We start from the raw sequence: 16,571 nt of genomic DNA, 5'->3' as shown, positions 1-16,571 counted from the left end.
GATAACACTGAACACAATTCCATAAACAGAGAAACAGTTCATGGGAAGTGCCTGATTTTAGAAGCAAAAGGTAAGAGCAGGAATTAGGCTTCTGGGGTGCAGGAGTCATGAAACCTGGATCTCATTCCTGCCCTTTTTGTTACCTTTCAGAAGGATCTTGAGCAGATGCGTTAACCTCTGTATCCTATAAACTGGGGTATTGATGATGAGGTCATAGCCTGGATGTGCTCAGAGACTGTGAGGGTGAAATGCTTGAGAGCTAGCGAGATTTTCTCATTACCTCCACCTTAACAACATATCATAAAGCAGTCATTTACACTCATTCTTCAGAGACTACTCTGGCATCACTTGCAAGTCATTGCCTTTGCCCTTCCCACACAGATCCCACACAGGGCTACCAGCAGGCACCTTTGCAAGGTGCTCTTACACCTTGCTGAAGCTGAGAGATTTGAAATGCATAACCTAGCTGTAGAAATAATATGGGGAGCAACAGGGGAAGTGCCACCATTCAAAATACTGCATCTGTCAACGTATTATAAATCCCAGCAGAAAATAAGTCCTCGTGGTTTAATAGAGAAGGTCATACAGAAGTTATGTTTGTGTTTTTCAGCATGACTGGATTATAAATATAGTCATCAGAGGCTCACAACACGGGGAGCCCTAGATTGCATTGGGATGTGTCACTTTTGACATGAGCAGGTGATGTCTTCATAAACCTGGCCCCATTCTCACCAGCTGTGGCAGGACAGCAAGAGGAGAAAGTGGAGGATAAAAGACAGGACCTTGCAGAGAAGTCAACGGGGAAAAAGCAATTACAAAGCTATATATCCTTGGCTCTATTGTGTGTTTTACTCCAGTAGTTCAACAAACTTAGAATCTATCATTAAGCTGCATCCATGCCAGAAAAGGGAGAAGAGCTGCCTGCTCAAGCATTTTTGTGATGTCATGATGCAGCAATACATCTCTGATGTGCACAGGATACATCTGCTCCCTGCAGCCCACAAACCTGTTTTGTCTGTTCTGGAAAAGATTTTCAAAAGTATTTGGCGGATTTATGGCCACAAGCTCCTTTAAAATGAGCTCTCTGCCTGCAGATGTGGGGGAGGTTGTTGTTTTCTGCTGAAGGTGTTAGCACATTGTGGAGTTTCTGCTGATCAGTCAACAGGATTTATGCTCTTAAAGCTCTTGGGTGCATATAAATCTCCTGCAGGGTAAGCCCTGATCTTCTAGTGAGATGCATGCTGAGGAGTCAGGATCTAAGACAGTAGAATTTCCATCATATGGATGACCTTCCATTAGCTCAAAATTGGTGTTGAGAAGCAGATTCATTTAATAGGAACCATAAACAGCCTGAATTGCTATCAAGCTTGTAATGTCAGGAGGTAAAGTTTAAGGGACTTCTAGGGAATGTCTGACTTATTAATAGCAAATGTATTAATAGCCATATCATAAGTGATCTATTTTCTGCTTTCAGTTTACCACTCATCACTACTCACCCTTTCCCTGGGAAGAATGCTGCAGTTCTAACAGAAGGATGATTTACCCAAAGAGGTGGAGAGATTAGATGGAGGGATAGGCATTGGATGTATAGAGATGAAACAGGTTATTAATTTAACAGGTCACTTCTGGAAGACAGACGTGGCTAGATACTCTCCCCCTGCCTCTCCCACATCCTCCAGTTACAGGAATGCACAAAGCTCAGAAATGGAAACCCAGGCAGCTGGTCCCTGTGGTCAGCACACACAGCAGTCTCCAGCCACCCAGCTGTGTGACAGTGCAGCTATGAACTGGACAGTAAATAGCTCTATCCCCTACCCATCTTACCCTTCTCAGCTATGGAGCAGTGAGGGCTGAAGTGTGTTGCCCTATCCTAGATGAGATCTGGTACAAAAATATCCTTGCCAAAAAGAAACCTACATTTTCTGCTATTACTCCCTGCTGGCACTTGTTCCTGTGTGCTGACTAACAAGTAGAAAGCAGAAGCATGAGGAGAAGTCAGAAAAAAGAAAACTGACTGCATCCTCAGTATGGGAAGAAGTTTCTTGCACTTACAAAGTGCCATCACTTTGCTCATTATTGAAAAGGAATACACATCCTTAATTCACTCTATCACTCCCAGTGAGAAATGCATCTCCTGTTGTCATGATAAGAATAGTCTATAAAAAGGTGATCAATTTTTATTTAAACAGTAATATAGAAGATTGCAAGTAACCCAAAATTGTGATTCATAGTATATTCTGCTTGCAAGCCAGCAAACAAATCTCAAGCCAGCAACACAGACACTCAAGGAGACCAAATGCCCAGAGACGTGATTGTACATGGAGATATCAGTAAAACCAGTGAAGGCATGACAGAGCCAGAGAGCACAATCAGGTGCTGAATGCCCTCTTATTTGACTTCCACTATTATTGTATAATTATATTGCTACAAGGCAAGAATTCCCAATTGTTGGCAACTTGGAAAGTGCTTAAGATGATGATATTGTTCTGCCTGGGTGGGCTGTGCCCAAAGGCAATCTTTTAAAAGCAGCTGCTGTAAGCGGTAGTTAAATGGTACCCAGGGATTCGTTTGACAGAGGTGTCATGTTTAGTTTTATGCATGTATCAATAAAACTGGTACCATATGTGCAGGTTGGCTGGCAACACTGAACCTCTGAGACAATCAGTATTTTCAGTAATTGACTCATTTCTCTGGTCAAACCCACTGCAGGCTCTCAAACTCTTCTTTCCAGCCACTGTTCAAACATTTCTGCTCTGGAGAACAAACTGCATGCACCTCAGTATCATAGTTTGGCTTTTATTTGTACATGCACTTCCCCCAAATATACATTAACATGGAGCAGGGAAGTGGTGGTGGTTAAGGTTTAAGTTTGTGCTCTTTCTACAGTGTGTTTATCCAATGCTTTTCAGCAGATGCTCTCAGAGCACTTTGCAACCTGCTCTGTTGTGGCAGTCACAGGAAGGTTAATTGTGGGTGAGAGAGGGAAAATCACTGCCCCAAGCATGCTGAAGACAGCCAGAGTCAGCCTGGATATTCCAACGTTTTGCATATGGCAGTGCCAGTTCCTCCAAAAGCCTGTGCATTTGCAGCTCCCTGACTGATCAGACACACGCTGTGCTCAGAAATGTGAGGTGGAATTTATAAGCTATGTCCTCAAACAGCTTTTCCCAGGATAGTGTTCTGCTGTTTGCAGAAGGACTTTGGTGGCTTTTTTTTTTTTTTTTATATCTATAGCAGTTACAGGTATTTCTAAAACTCACTGTAATACCTGGACTTGGGAAAACAGTCCCTTTCTAATTGGTCATATGTCAGCCTGCTCCCTTCACTCCTGAGAAGGGGTCTGGGATGAACAGTGACAGGGATAGCCCAGGAAACACAAATATACAGAACCATAAAGGCTAGAGAAGACCTCCAAGTCCAACCTGTGACCGATTCCCACTCTGTTAACCTGACCACAGCACTGAGTGCCAGCTCCAGTCATTCCTCGGACACTTCCAGGAACCCCAGGGATGGGGACTCCACCACTTCCCCAGGCAGTCCAGTGCCCTTAACAACCCTTTCAGTGAAGACATTCTTCCCAATGTGCAACCTGAACCTCCCCTGGCACAGCTTGTAACTGTCCTCATGCCCTGTCATAAAAATTGTCCCTACATCTTCCATTTGGATACCACTGTGACAATTAAAAAGGTCACTTTTTTCCTGACATACTAATTTTAAATTAGGTTTAGCAACTCTTTGAGAATCTGTTCTAGTGCAGTAGTGACTGATCTACCTACCAGTAAAGCCTCTCATCAAGGAGATCAGCACGGCCTGAATAAGCCCAGCCAAAAATAGCAGGCATGCCAATGGCATGGCACAAAGTCCCTTTTTCTTTTTCCATCTGAGACTGCTTCTCATTTAGGTGAGTAGCAAAATTTACAGCTTGAAAGTATACTTTATAAGGTTATTCACCTTGGCGCAGCATTTGTTTCACTCGGAGCATGGGACACTCATTTCATGGCAGGGGAGCATCTGGGCAGAAGAAGAGGCGCTGGTAGATGTGTGTTTGGATGAGATTCATCTCTGGATGAATCACCTGATAAACCCAATCCCTAACTTAGCATGAGAGACAGATTTAACACTCCCAAATGAAATGTTAATGCAGAAATATTCCTCTATAACATCCGCATCGTAAATATTTTACTTTTCTTCCAGGCACTGAGAAAGATTAATGGACAGTTTTTTTTCCAAAAAAAAAAAAAAAGAATCAAGTTAAAACATTTGCAGGCTCCAGTGTCATTGCAGTAACATGCAGCAACTGTAAACACTGCAAGGATTGTATCCATTTAGCAGCAGCTGGGAGACCACACAGTGCACAAGAGGCAGCAATGAGCAGAGCTGCCCTTTCTATTACAGGGCCACTTCGAGTTTCCATTTGGAGCCAAGAGAGGTGTGGGATTCACTGGCCGGGTTCAAGGCACCCATTATTTGTTATTATGAACTTTCCAAAATGAAGAGATTAAAATAAGTCCAAAGTGTTTCTCTGACAAATGTTAAACGTTACCCAAAAGATTTATAGCACTTCTGTTCCCCTCCAAAAGCTTTTAGTTCAATGGCAGAGGTTACTGAGGGCTTGTCCACTGGCTGCCAGCTTTATAGTTTCCAAAGTTTCAATAAAGAGTAATAGCACTTTCAGCTCAACATCATCATTTGTCCTACATCCATTATTAACCTAAGAGACCAATCTTGCTGTTGTAAATGGTGCTGGCAGCTGGTGTGTCAGCGTTTCACACCATTGTAGCTTCCGGGCTGCAGGATTACAAATATATGAAAAATAAAAAAGCTAAAATCCTAACACATCAGTAGGATTCAAAATAGCATCCAACAACCCATGCTGCAAACACACATCAGGTCCTACACACCAGTAGTGCTCCAGCTGCCTGCAGTGAGTGCACCTGTCAAAGGGACATTGGGGAAAGAAAATCTGGGTTATGGTGGGTACAGAAGGTACTTCAGAGTGCAACGGGAAATGGCAGACTTCCCTAGGCATGGCTGATCTCTGCAGTTACCACACTAGGTGGAATTTCATGCATCCCTTAGTCACGTTCACATCACAGACTGCATAGACTATCTGCATGTTTGCATCCATAATGATGCTTTGAGTATTCTCACATCCCCTTTTTCCCTTTCCCTGCACTCCCTGAGATCAGGGTGATATGTTCAGCACAGCAATCAAATAGGACTAACAATCCACTACCACCACTAAACTGATTATGCTGATCCACAGGTGCAAATAACCTCAGCTGATGGACCAGGTTTCCAAAAATCATTAGAAAAGCGAACCACAACTACATCAATCACCAACCGCCCAGCTACTGTAGGGCTGGCTGGACACGAACAGGTTGGCTCTGTTTCCAAGATGAAGAACTTAATCATCCCACCGCTAGTCTGTGTAATTACAACACTTATGAATCTTACTCTTTACCAAGCTCTTTCAAATCCAGACCCTGGATTTGACTCACTAACCTCATCAGCACACAGCCCCACCAGACACTGTGGGAGGTAATTTTTTTTAACCAAGCAATAAATCAGGTGTTTGCCTCAAGTATAAGTCAAAAGCTGGACTCTCCTAAGTATGGGTGAAAACCCTCTGCCCAGCACTCCTGACCCTGGAGTGCAGAGCCAAGGCAAAAATGGCACCTCTAAATTATCACAAATTTGAGACCAGGTTGTTCATCGTCCGAACAGAACATCATAGCATCCCTTTTAATGGTCCTCTCCAACTAAGCAGGGCGTGAACACTGGCTCTTTTCCATGGGAAAAAAACCTCACCACCCCAGGTTCCTGATGTCAGTTTGCAGGGTGCCCTTGGGACTGTCAGGGCACCACAAGTTCCAGGTGGGGGCAGGTTGGGTCTGGGACACATCCTTCACCATTCGGATTTTTTGGAGGTGTCCGCACACTCACGGCCACAGTACCCTGAACACAAACACCTGTCCATTTCCCTGTGAAACAAAACTCACTACCCCAGGTTCCTGATACCAGTTTGCAGCAGGTGTTTGGCATTGCCCCGGCAACCAGAATTGCATTTTTCTGCAGCTTTGGTCTGTGACATATGGGGTGCCCCCTCCAAATGTCCCTCTTCCCCCCTGCCCTGCTCTGTCCCCGTCTCCACCCCTCACCCCTACTTGTCCTTCCAGCCCACCCCTTCCCCAGTCTCTCTCCACCCTTCACCCCTCCCCATCCCGCCCCTGCCCCATCCCTCACTCCTCCCATGCCCCAGGTGTGACTCCCTGCAGCAGGACATGGGAGCCCGGACTCGTGGGGATAGTGCGGCCCTCGCAGCAGGACAACACCCAAAGAAAACAGGCAGGGACGACGTCTGTGGGCTGCGCGGTGTCACAAAGGCACCTGGGGCTGAGGGGAGGGGGCTGGAGGGTGACACAGAACATGGGGGCAGCTGAGAGGCAGAAGGGGTCTTTAGGAGTTAAAAAGGGGGGCTCCAGGGTGGCACAGAGACGCTGAGAGGCTGCGGTGGGAACCTGAGGGTGACACAAGGAGGCTGAGAGGCGGGGGCTGTCCTGAGGGACAAAGTGAGGGATGCCTGAGGGTGACAGGTGAACCAGCCCTCACAGCACCCTTAACCTCACCCTTAAAACCACCCCTACAAGGGTGGAAAGTGCACGGTGGAGGTTAGGGGGCCACAGGACAGTGTCGGGGGGCTTGGGGTGACACACAGACATTGCGGGCTGAGGGGCAAAAAGGGGGGGACTTGACAGGTGGAGAGCTGACCCTGAGGGTTAGGGGTACAAAGGACAGGGCACGGGGTACCAGGAAGGGTTAGGGTACAGCAGCAGCCCTCACCCCAACCCTAAGCTCACCCTAAACAGCACCCCTAGAACACCAGTGTTCCTCAACAGCAGCTGCAGGCAGTGACCCTAATGCTGGGACAGCCCCAGAACCCTCCCAGCAGCTGCAGGCAGTGACCCTAATGAAAAGGTAGGGATGATGTTTGCTGGCTAGAGAGTGACTGGTAGAGGTTGGGGACTGAGCACTTTTTAAGGGTTTTTTTTATGGCTTTTAAAGGATATTTTAGGGTTTTTTTCACAGGAGTTTGTTAGGAATTTTCTGTGAATATTTAGGATACTTTTAGGGCTTTTTCAGGGCTTTTAAAAGTTTTTTTTAGGGTATTTTAAGGGCTTTCTTAGTACTAAATAGAATTTTTAGGGGTTTTTTTGGGTGTTCTTGGGGCTTTTTTAGGACTATTGAGGGTATGTGGAGGACTCTTAGGGCTAGGGTATTTTTAGGTCTTTTGAGACAACTTTTAGGTTTTTTTAGGGTCTTATCAGGGCATTTTAAGGATTTTTTTGGTATTTTTAGAGCTCTTTTAGGAATATTGAGGGATTTGTTTAAAGGTTCTTTAGGGACATTTAGCTGTGTTTTAGGGTTTTTTTAAAAGTAGGGTATTTTTATAGTATTTTAAGGGTATTCTGAGGCTATTGTTATGTTTTTGTGGGGCTTTTAGGACATTTTGAAGATGAGGGGTTTTTAGGGAATTTTTATGTTTTTTTGGGTCTTTTCATGGCACGGCACATAGAGGCTGAGGGGCAGCTTGAGGGGCGCTGTGGAGGCTTGAGGGTGACAGAGGCTGGGAGCTGAGGGAGGCACGGGGAAAGGGGACAGTGGGTGACAGATGCTGAGCGGGGCAGGGACAGCTGGAGGGTGCCTCAGAGAAGCTGGGGGCTGAGGGGCAAAGGAGAGGGATTAAGGGTGACGCACAGGAGCTGAGGGGCAGCTGAGAGGGGGCTTGAGGGGCAAAGGGGGGGCTCGAGGGTGACACACAGAGCCTGAGGGCTGGGGGGCAGAGGGAGAGGTTGAGGGGTAAAGGGCGAGGGCTTGAGGGCTGGACAGTGCAGTGGAGATCAGGGCTACAGGGTACAGCTTAGGAGGCAAGTTAGGGTACAGGAGCACCACCTCTCCCCCCAGCCCTAACCTCAGCCTAAGCAGCCCCCCTAACAAGAGCCTTTTCCCTTTTCAGCCCTGCCAGCAGCAGCACCACACAGCAACCCTAACAGCGAGAGCACACCGGAACGCTCCCGCTAGGACAAGGCAGTGACCCTCACACCAGGACAACGACAGAACCCTCAGAGGACAACAGGACCCCCTGGAGAAAGGTAGGGATGACATCTGTGGGCTAGAGAGCAACAGGAAAGGTTTGGAGGCTGAGCAGGTTTCCTTGAGTTTTTTTGCAGGGCTATTAGGAATATTTAGGGGATTTTTGAAGGCTTTTTAGGACATTTCTGGTGTCTTTTAGGGTGTTGTTACACCTTCCTAAGGGCTGATTTAGAATTCCTTAGTGCATTTTTAGGGTCAGGATGAGGGTCAGACAAGATGCCCGCTGGAAATGCAGAGTATTACTGGAATGTAGTGCAATGCTTTGGAAAGATGCCAGTGGAGGGGCAGTGGGCAGGGTCCCACGCTGCTGGTCTGAAGGTTGTGATTTCTGGGCCCAGCGAAGTGGTTGTGGTAAGGGTTACATGCTGGCAGCTTTCTCGAGGAGAAATACAGCGCAGAAAAAATCAAGCGCCAAGCTTCAAACTGTCAGTTTCCAAGAGGCATTCGGCACCAAAAAAATCCCCTGAGTACTTAGGGGTGGCAGATTTGGTCTCGGAGAAATCATGCACCGTTTGGAAATGGAGGAGGCAAAAGGACACTCGGGGCCTGACATCCCAGGGGGAGTGCCAGGCCCTAGTCACAAATTAGAGATATCAACCTTGTGAAAGCAAACTCAGCAGCCCAGGTTCCTGATGTCAGTTTGTGGGTTCCCTTGGGACTGTCAGGGCAGCACAGGTTTGAGGTGGGGGCAGCTTGGGTCTGGGACATATGCTTCGTTGTTTGGATTTTTTGGAGGCAGCCGGCCACTCAGGGCCACGGGCCCCTGGAGACAGAGAGCGGCCCTTTTTCCTGGGAAGTATAGAAATGTATATTAAATATATCCAGATATATAAAAAGATAAAATATAAATACATAAAAATAGCATTTTTCTTTTAAATAAGAGACAGTTAGCATTAATATCATAGAGATAGAATTCAGTTACAGGCAGGGCTTTTATTTTAAATAATAGAAGTATTTTTGGAATATAAATATAGAAATGTATAATATATAGCTCTAAATATATAAAAAGATAAAATATAAATAATAGGAAGAGATTTAATATAGAATTGAAATAACATTATGCATCAATATACATGATAAATGTGAATGTGAAAAGTATAAATATAAAAGACAGTTATAGAGAGTTTAAAAGAAAAGGATTTTGGAGGGGGTTTATTGGGTTAGAGGCAGTGTGTTTTAGTTTGTGTGCGGGTGTTTTTGGGCCATTTATTTTTCAGGATTTTTCCAAGGGGATCGCCCCTGTTCTTTTCTGCCTCCCTTCCCTCCGGGCGAGCGGCAGCCCCCGGCTGTGGCCGGCGGCGGTGCTGCCGCCTTGTGGACAGAGAGCGGTACTGCAGCCTCCCCCGGCCAGCGCCCTGCCCCTCGCCGCTGGGTGCCGGCTGAGGGGGGAAGGACGGCTGCCGAGCGTGGGAAGGGCGAGGAGGAGCGAGCGGCGAGCGGGGCGGTGTCTGTAAATAAAGGGGAGGGGTGAAGGAAATTCGGGAGAGCAAAGGGACCCGATGACTGAGAAGAACGGCAGAGGCGAGGGCGGCCCGGCGGGGCCGATTTCGGCGGGAGGTGGAGGCGCAGTCGCAGCGCTCACGGGCCGGGGGCGGCGGGCGGGCGGCGTCGGAACAGGGCTGCACTGCCCTTTCCCGACCCCCGCGCGCGTCCCTCTCTAGACGCTGGAAACGACGGCGTGCCGGAAAATCCCGCCGGGGCGGCGCGCAGGCGGCGGAGGGGGCCCTGGGTTTCCCCACCCTTCCTGCCGCCATCTTTGGAAGGTCAAGCGAGTCGTCCTCGTCCCGCCGCGTTCCCGCCGCCTCCCCGTGCTTCCCCGCCGTCTCCATGCTCACACAAACCGCCCCCCTCCCGGCCCCCCTCCGGTGCAGGGAAATGCAGGAGAACACGAAAGCATCGGGGCAGAGCAGCCGCTGGAGGTGCCCGAGCCGTCTCCCCCTTGCCCGCAGGGCCGGAGTTGCCCACCGCCGGGAGCTGACAGGTACGCTGACAGCACGGGCGGCTCCGGCACGCTTTGCCTCGCTGTGTTCCGGTGCCGCACTGCTGCGGGAGGACGGGGCCAGCGCTCCAAAGGCCAGCGCAGAGCGCTGGCGAATGGGAGGCGAGGAATGCTTGGGCTAAGGATGGATTGAAACCGGGCTGCCTGTAAGTGCGCAGAGAGACCTTTGTCATCCACGCTGCCAAAAGGAGCACCTGGTACACCCTATAGGTGTGCCTTGTGTTGCACGTGTTTTCATTTCCTGTTTGTGTCATCCCAAAAAGCAGGGACGGAGCAAATGGGACTGGTTTCCACTATTGCTGTGTGAAGGCTTTTGACAGGCTGCTGCATTGATGTAATTTTTTTTTTTTTTCACTCCAAGCTTGGCTTCTCTCATCCTTTTCCCGTGGCTGCTGCATTGGGTGTCCCCAGGAGGGCTGGGTTCCTCAGCAGGGGTCTTAGGAGTTGCTATGGATTCTGATTTTTCTGAAGCTGTATGGAAGTGTGCTATCGAATCAGCTCTTTTCTCTCCTGAAAAGCTTTCCATCTATGACCACCCATGCATCTCTGTGTTTTAATCACGTAGCCAGATGCACTGAGGTTTTTACTTTCTAGGCCAAAAGCTGAGGCAGATGAGTGTTTGCTTTGTGTGTGTGAGAAGGGGCATTTGTGCTGGAGAGCTGCGGTTGGGAGGAAAAGATGGACTAAAGGTGCTCTGGGGACGGGCACAGGGAGGAAACGCTTGCACAGAAAGGCAAGCAGTGATGATTGTGGAGGAGAAATGAGAGGTGGTTGCTTCCGATCCGTGGGGACTTTCCTTGGGAATGATGGATCAGAGAGCGTACGGAAGCAGAGAGCATCCTCTGTCTGTTGCTGCTCTGTAAACTTCTCCCTGGCTTCACAGGTCCATGCAGGAGAGTGGGAGATGGGTCCCTGCTGGCTGCCGTGTCCTGGGTGGGCAGAGAGCTCTGACCTTGGCCAGATGGGCTGGTGAGTATTGAATCAATCCCTGCCTCCTCGTGAACAAGTTGTTTGAAGGAGTTGTCGGCAGGGACGGCTTTTAGCCGGCTGCAGTTCGGTTTCTTTCTCACAGGTTTCTGGGTGTTTTGATCCTGACGTCGCCAAAACCTCAGATTTGCTGAACTGGGGCTCTTACCTGTGTGACCCGTGAAATGTCCCGGAAGCTGATCGATGTCTTTGTGCTCCTGCTGTGTTCATTTGGGCTGTGCTTCAGGCTTCTCTCCCGGGGCCCTTGCCGTTGCTGTATCTCTTGGATGCCGTGCAGAACGGAATCAGGCAGCCAAGCCTCAGGTTCACCTTCTCCCTCACCCTCTGCGTGGCTCATGTGGCACAGCAGATCCTGAAGCCAGGTACTGGAACGTGCTGCGCGTGTCACTGCTGGGGTGAAAAACAGAGCCCTGGGGAGCGTTGATCCCCTCACCTGCTCTGTGCTCGTGCGCTCTTGCCTGAGCTTTTCCTCCTGGGCAAGAGAAGGGGAGGGTGGGCAGCAATGGGAACGCGCCTCAGAGCAAAGGCCTTCTGCAGTTGCCGGGCTGTTCTCCCAGCTCGGAGCGCTGCACGCTCACTGACTGCAGCTTCCACGAATTGTCGTCCGTGCTTGTGGATTGGGAGCGCTGTCCTCCTCCACCATGCCAGCTTTTTCTCTTTACAGAGGAGCACGTGTACATAAAGGTAAAGACCTTCCTTCTGTCACACCAGTATTTGGACCTGAGGAAGGTACCGGGTTTTCTCCAGCTTTTCTACAGTTTTGATTTTGAGGTGAGAGTCCCATTTTAGGTACCCAGTAATTCTTCAGAAATGTGTTAAAAACAGCCGTAAAAATACGACGAAACCTCATTCTCCCACAGGTAGTTAATTAGAAGCGTCTTTCTTATGTTTCATATAGGAATTCAAAATGTTATTTCCGTGGGGTCTTTGTTGTTTTCTTGACACCAACGCACAATGAGTTGTGCTGCGTATGCTCTGTGAGCACAAGAAAAGAACGTTCTGCCCTGGCTAGCTACAATTCCTCTTTGAGTTTAGATTAGTAACTTTGAGTTCAACTGAAGCGTTTTAGAAACACCAACTTCTAAAATTCCATTTCCACTGCATGGCTGCAGACTGACTGTTCCCAATGGATGTTAGGGATGAAATTTGGTAGGAATGGAAATTGAGAAGTCCAGAACAAGCTGTGGTAAGCCCTGAGCTGGCACTCGGAGGGAACCGGGGTTTTGTGCTCTTAGGAGCAGGTATCCTTTGGAAATGTCGGAATGTCTGACAGCGGTGTTTTTCTTTGTGGCTTCCCGTACAAAACAGAGCGCGAGTGGATCCTCAGATTTCTTAGGGAAGGGCTGCGTGACAAACATTGCTGTGAGCTTTATGTCTACCAGAGGATTTTCCGGGTCATTTTTTCCTTTCTCAGCAGTCCTTTTTGTGGCGAGGGCTCCCAGGTAAGAATTTAAAAAGAACAGTTCCCAAATACCCCAAACCACAAAAGCTTGTATGGCCTCAAGATCTCAAGTACAAAACAGAAAGGAATAGCTGATTCTGCCTTGGTCCTCTTGAAAATCTGTTCCTTGTTGGTTTTGTGCATGTGTGGAGGGGGAAATAATTTTGCTTGTGTCTAAACCTGTCCCATCCTTATCCCCTGAAACTGGGACAGGTTCCTGCCATCATGGAGCCTCACGTGGGTGCCGTGGTTTTGCTCCTGCAGTCGGGGCCTTTTCTTTTTGGGGTCTCTATTTCCCCAGCCAGCACATTTGTCACCTGAACAGTGCTTTGGCAGGAGGGAACCTCGCCTGCCGGGAGCTCTCAGGTTTGGGAGCATCCACCCTGAGGATTTCAAGTATCAAAACCCCGGACAAAAAGAGAAAATTGTCTTGCTACCTGAATACTTCTTGTAAGAGCAGCACCTGTGGTGTGAAGTGTTGAAGGGAGAATGTCTTTCCTTCTCTGGAGTTGCTGAGAACAGGCGGTGTTCATTTTACCTGGGAGTTGATCAGATACCAGCCAAATTGCTCATTTTAAGTTAGATAATTAGATCTTGGCTGTAAAAGAACAAGTTGCATTTTCTGTTTCAGAGTTGTATTCTGGAGATATGACAGAGTGCTGCCCGTGTCACCTCTAGAGCTGCCCATGAGCTGATAGAGGATCACAGCCTCCTCTCGGGGGTCCTGCACGGCTTAGAGAAAAGGTAACCAGAGAAGTACAGGAGAAATGGGAACAATTTCCTGTCCACAGTAGAAGAATGATGTGGCTGAGGATGAAAGCAAGGGGGACAGACCTGGAGACAGGGGCACCGAGGGCTGCACTGGCAGAACTTGCTGAACTCTGAGGTGTCCCTTGTGTTTTTGAGAAGAGAATCAAGAGGCTTTCAGGTGGTGGTAGGAGGGACGATGGTGGGGGGGCTGTGTGATTTGGGAATCACTTCCTTGACAAAGCAAAAGGACACCTTGTGCTGGTGTCTTTAGCTTTTAAATTTCAAGCACCCTCAGTTCCCATCCTGTCCCAGGACCTGCTGCGCAGGAAGTGGCACAGTAATGGATTTGAGCTGTCTCGAACGTTATTTCTCCTCCCCTTGCCTCTCCCTGACAAAAAAAATCTCTTCTGCAGGCACAGAGTGCCCTGACAGGTTCAGGCAAGTGTACCAAAAGTGCCCTAGAATATGGTCCCCCGTAGGAGATGGACCAGCTGCTGGTGAGGATCTGCCTTTCAAATGTGGTTTTCTTTTTTTTTTTTTTTTTCTTTTTGTCTTGTTTTGTTTTGTTTTTCAGGTTTCTGGAGAACAAGGTGATAAATAAAATTATTTCCTTACTCCATCCTCTATGGCTAATAAATTTAGGAGACGAGAGAAAACAGGAATCAATCCCAGATGCTGCTGTTGAGATGGATATATGATCTATCTATCTGTAGATAGATATATGTATATCTGTGTAGTGATAATAATGGGATTTTTTATGATATGTTGCTTTACTGTTTTATATTTGTAATAAAGTGTGATTGTAAGTTATTAGTTATAATAGTTTATTATATTTATTGGCTAAAGTAACAGTTTCTTGTATTTTATTGGTATCAAGTAATTAATCATTAATTGGTAAGAGTTTATAATGAATTATTAAGGTGTGAATATTGTTCATTAAGGTACGTCTTTTTTAATTGTAGGTATTTTCATGTGTTTATATGGGTTTTTATGTTAATGATTTTGGGTTTTTGTGTTATGAATATATTAGTATTTTTTTAGGGTTTTTTTTGTTGTTAGTTTAGTTGTTTGGTGTGTAGATTATTCGTTAAGTATGTTTATCTATATATGTTTTAAAATTTAAGTTATAAATATACTTGTTAAGGATTTTTGTAGAGTTCTATGTAAAAATTTAAATAGGTAGGGGAGGTATAAAGTAATAATTATTAATAGGATGAGTATTTTAGTTTTTAATAATGACTTAAGTTATTTAATGTGATGTTTTAATTATTGAAAAGATTATTTAGGGTTTTTTTATGTGTAATTGATTAATTGAAAAAATTAGTACTGTTTTTTAAATTGATTTCTTGTGATTTCATCAATTTATATATTTTTTTAAAATGTTTTATATTAATGATTGTGTGTGAATAATAAATTAACAGTTGTTTTATTTTGTAAGGTAGTATGTTTAAAGATAGTTATATTTGGCAGTAATTTATTTAAAGTTATAGGTGTGTTATTCTTTCATTTGGTTAGTTAATAAGTAAGTTCATTTGATGTGGTTCAAGTGTGAGTTGTAGTTATTTTAGGTGTTAAAAGAGATGTAGAAATAATAGAATAAGGTTGTTAAAAGGTGGTACTATTTTGATACTGAGAAGTAAATTTGTGTTAGAGTGACTGGGTATTTTTGGGTGTGGTTTTTTTTGGGTTTTTTTTTGTGGTTTTTTTTGTTTTGTTTTGGTTTTTTTTTTTTGGTTTTGTTTTTTGATGTATTATTCTTATGTTTGGTCTTAGTAGGGTTAATGGTTTTAAATTGTAGGTTTGATGTTTTGAGGTAACTTCTTTGTGGTTTTGTGTGGTTTGGGGGTTGATTTGTAACTAAATATTGTACAAGTATTTGTTTGTAATGATTTGAGTAATTTTACTTTTGGTGGTTTACCTGTAATTTGGGGTATGAGTGTATAAATGTTATTTTAAGAGTTTATGTTATGTGTAAGTTTTTTGATTTGCAATTTAGTGTTTGTAAAGGATAAGGTTAGTTGTGAGGAGGTATACAAATGAGATACGTAGAAAACAGATTTTTCGGATTGGTGACTGATAAACAGAGTGTATTTGGATGTGTGATTTTAGTGTTACTTGTATGTTTTGTTTTGGTTGTGGACCTATTTCTTTTGGGGTTTTTTGTGTGTTTTAAATAAGGCTTGACACAGTGAGTCGGACTCTTGTGTGATTTTTTTTTTTTTTTTTAATTGTGGAAACATAAGTATAACGTGTTCTTTAGGTTATGAAATTGACGGGACTACATTATTGACTACTTACTAAGTCGTGTACTTCAGTAGGTTTTTGTAACTCTGATTTTGAAATCAAAGAAGAAAACTGAGGAGACGAAGGAGGTAGAGAAGTTTATCTCCTTCTAGGACAGAAAGGCTTTAGCGCAGAAACTGCTGGGTCTGATGTGGCGCGGGGGTTTCCGTGCGCCGGCCGGGCCGGGCGCGGGGCTCGGCGGCAGGAGAGCGGCGAGCTGTGCGCGTGCGCGGGAGGCGCGCTCCAGCGGGGAGCCGAGCGGAGCCGAGCGGAGCCGAAGAGGCGAATCCAGCCGAGTCTAGCGGAGAACAGCCCGAGTGTAGGCGAGGAGCCGAGTGGGGCCGAACCGAGCCGAGCTCCGCCGAGCGCAGCATCCCGAGCAGGGCGGGCCGCCGGGGCGGGCTCGGGGTGGAGCCGGCGCTCTCTGAGGCTCCCCCTCCTGTCCTTCTCTCTACCTCTCCTTCCTTTCTTCTTCCCGTACTCCCCTTCTTTCTCTCTCTATCCCTTAGTTCCCTCTCTCCCCAAAGCCGACCCCTTTCTCTCCCTTTTCGTTCTCCCCTCCCGTCCCCCCCTCTACCCTTCCTTCCTCCCCGTATTCCTGTTCTTTGTCCGCAGACCCTCCCCTCCTCTCCCTCCCAAATCCGACCCCCGCCCCCCCCCCCCACTCCTTCCTGCTCTGTCCCTATCCCGCTCCTCCGTTCTATTCCCCCTCTTTTCCCTCCTCTCTGCACCGTCCCTCTTCCCCGCTCCCGGCCTTTCCCTTGCCCTCCCGCTTTCCTCCACCGCCCGACCTCCCTCCCTCCCTACCCTTTCTCATGCCCTGCTGTCCCTCCTCTCTTGCCGTCGCCCCGTTCCTTCTTTCCCCGCAGCCGCGGGGCCGGGGGCGCCGGAGAATAAAGCCCAGAGGGCCGGAGCCCGGCGGCCCCGGGCCCTTGCGGGAGTCCCCGCACGGGGCCG

At 47.1% G+C, this 16,571-nt stretch overlaps 1 long non-coding RNA gene across 2 annotated transcripts; it reads left to right on the top strand.

Annotated features, from left to right (window-relative positions):
* Nucleotides 1-9,950: 9,950 nt before the first annotated feature.
* Nucleotides 9,951-11,335, top strand: LOC128816917 (uncharacterized). Of its 2 annotated transcripts, none has more exons than XR_008440050.1 (3): nucleotides 9,951-10,135; nucleotides 11,037-11,122; nucleotides 11,226-11,335. It is a non-coding gene; the product is annotated as an uncharacterized LOC128816917 (long non-coding RNA). The 2 variants fall into 2 exon arrangements; XR_008440051.1 differs by lacking the exon at nucleotides 9,951-10,135 and adding an exon at nucleotides 10,144-10,487.
* Nucleotides 11,336-16,571: the final 5,236 nt, after the last annotated feature.

Source organism: Vidua macroura, chromosome 19 (assembly GCF_024509145.1).
Source record: "Vidua macroura isolate BioBank_ID:100142 chromosome 19, ASM2450914v1, whole genome shotgun sequence".
Lineage (NCBI taxonomy): Eukaryota > Metazoa > Chordata > Aves > Passeriformes > Viduidae > Vidua > Vidua macroura.
This window is presented reverse-complemented; position numbering and strand designations above follow the sequence as displayed.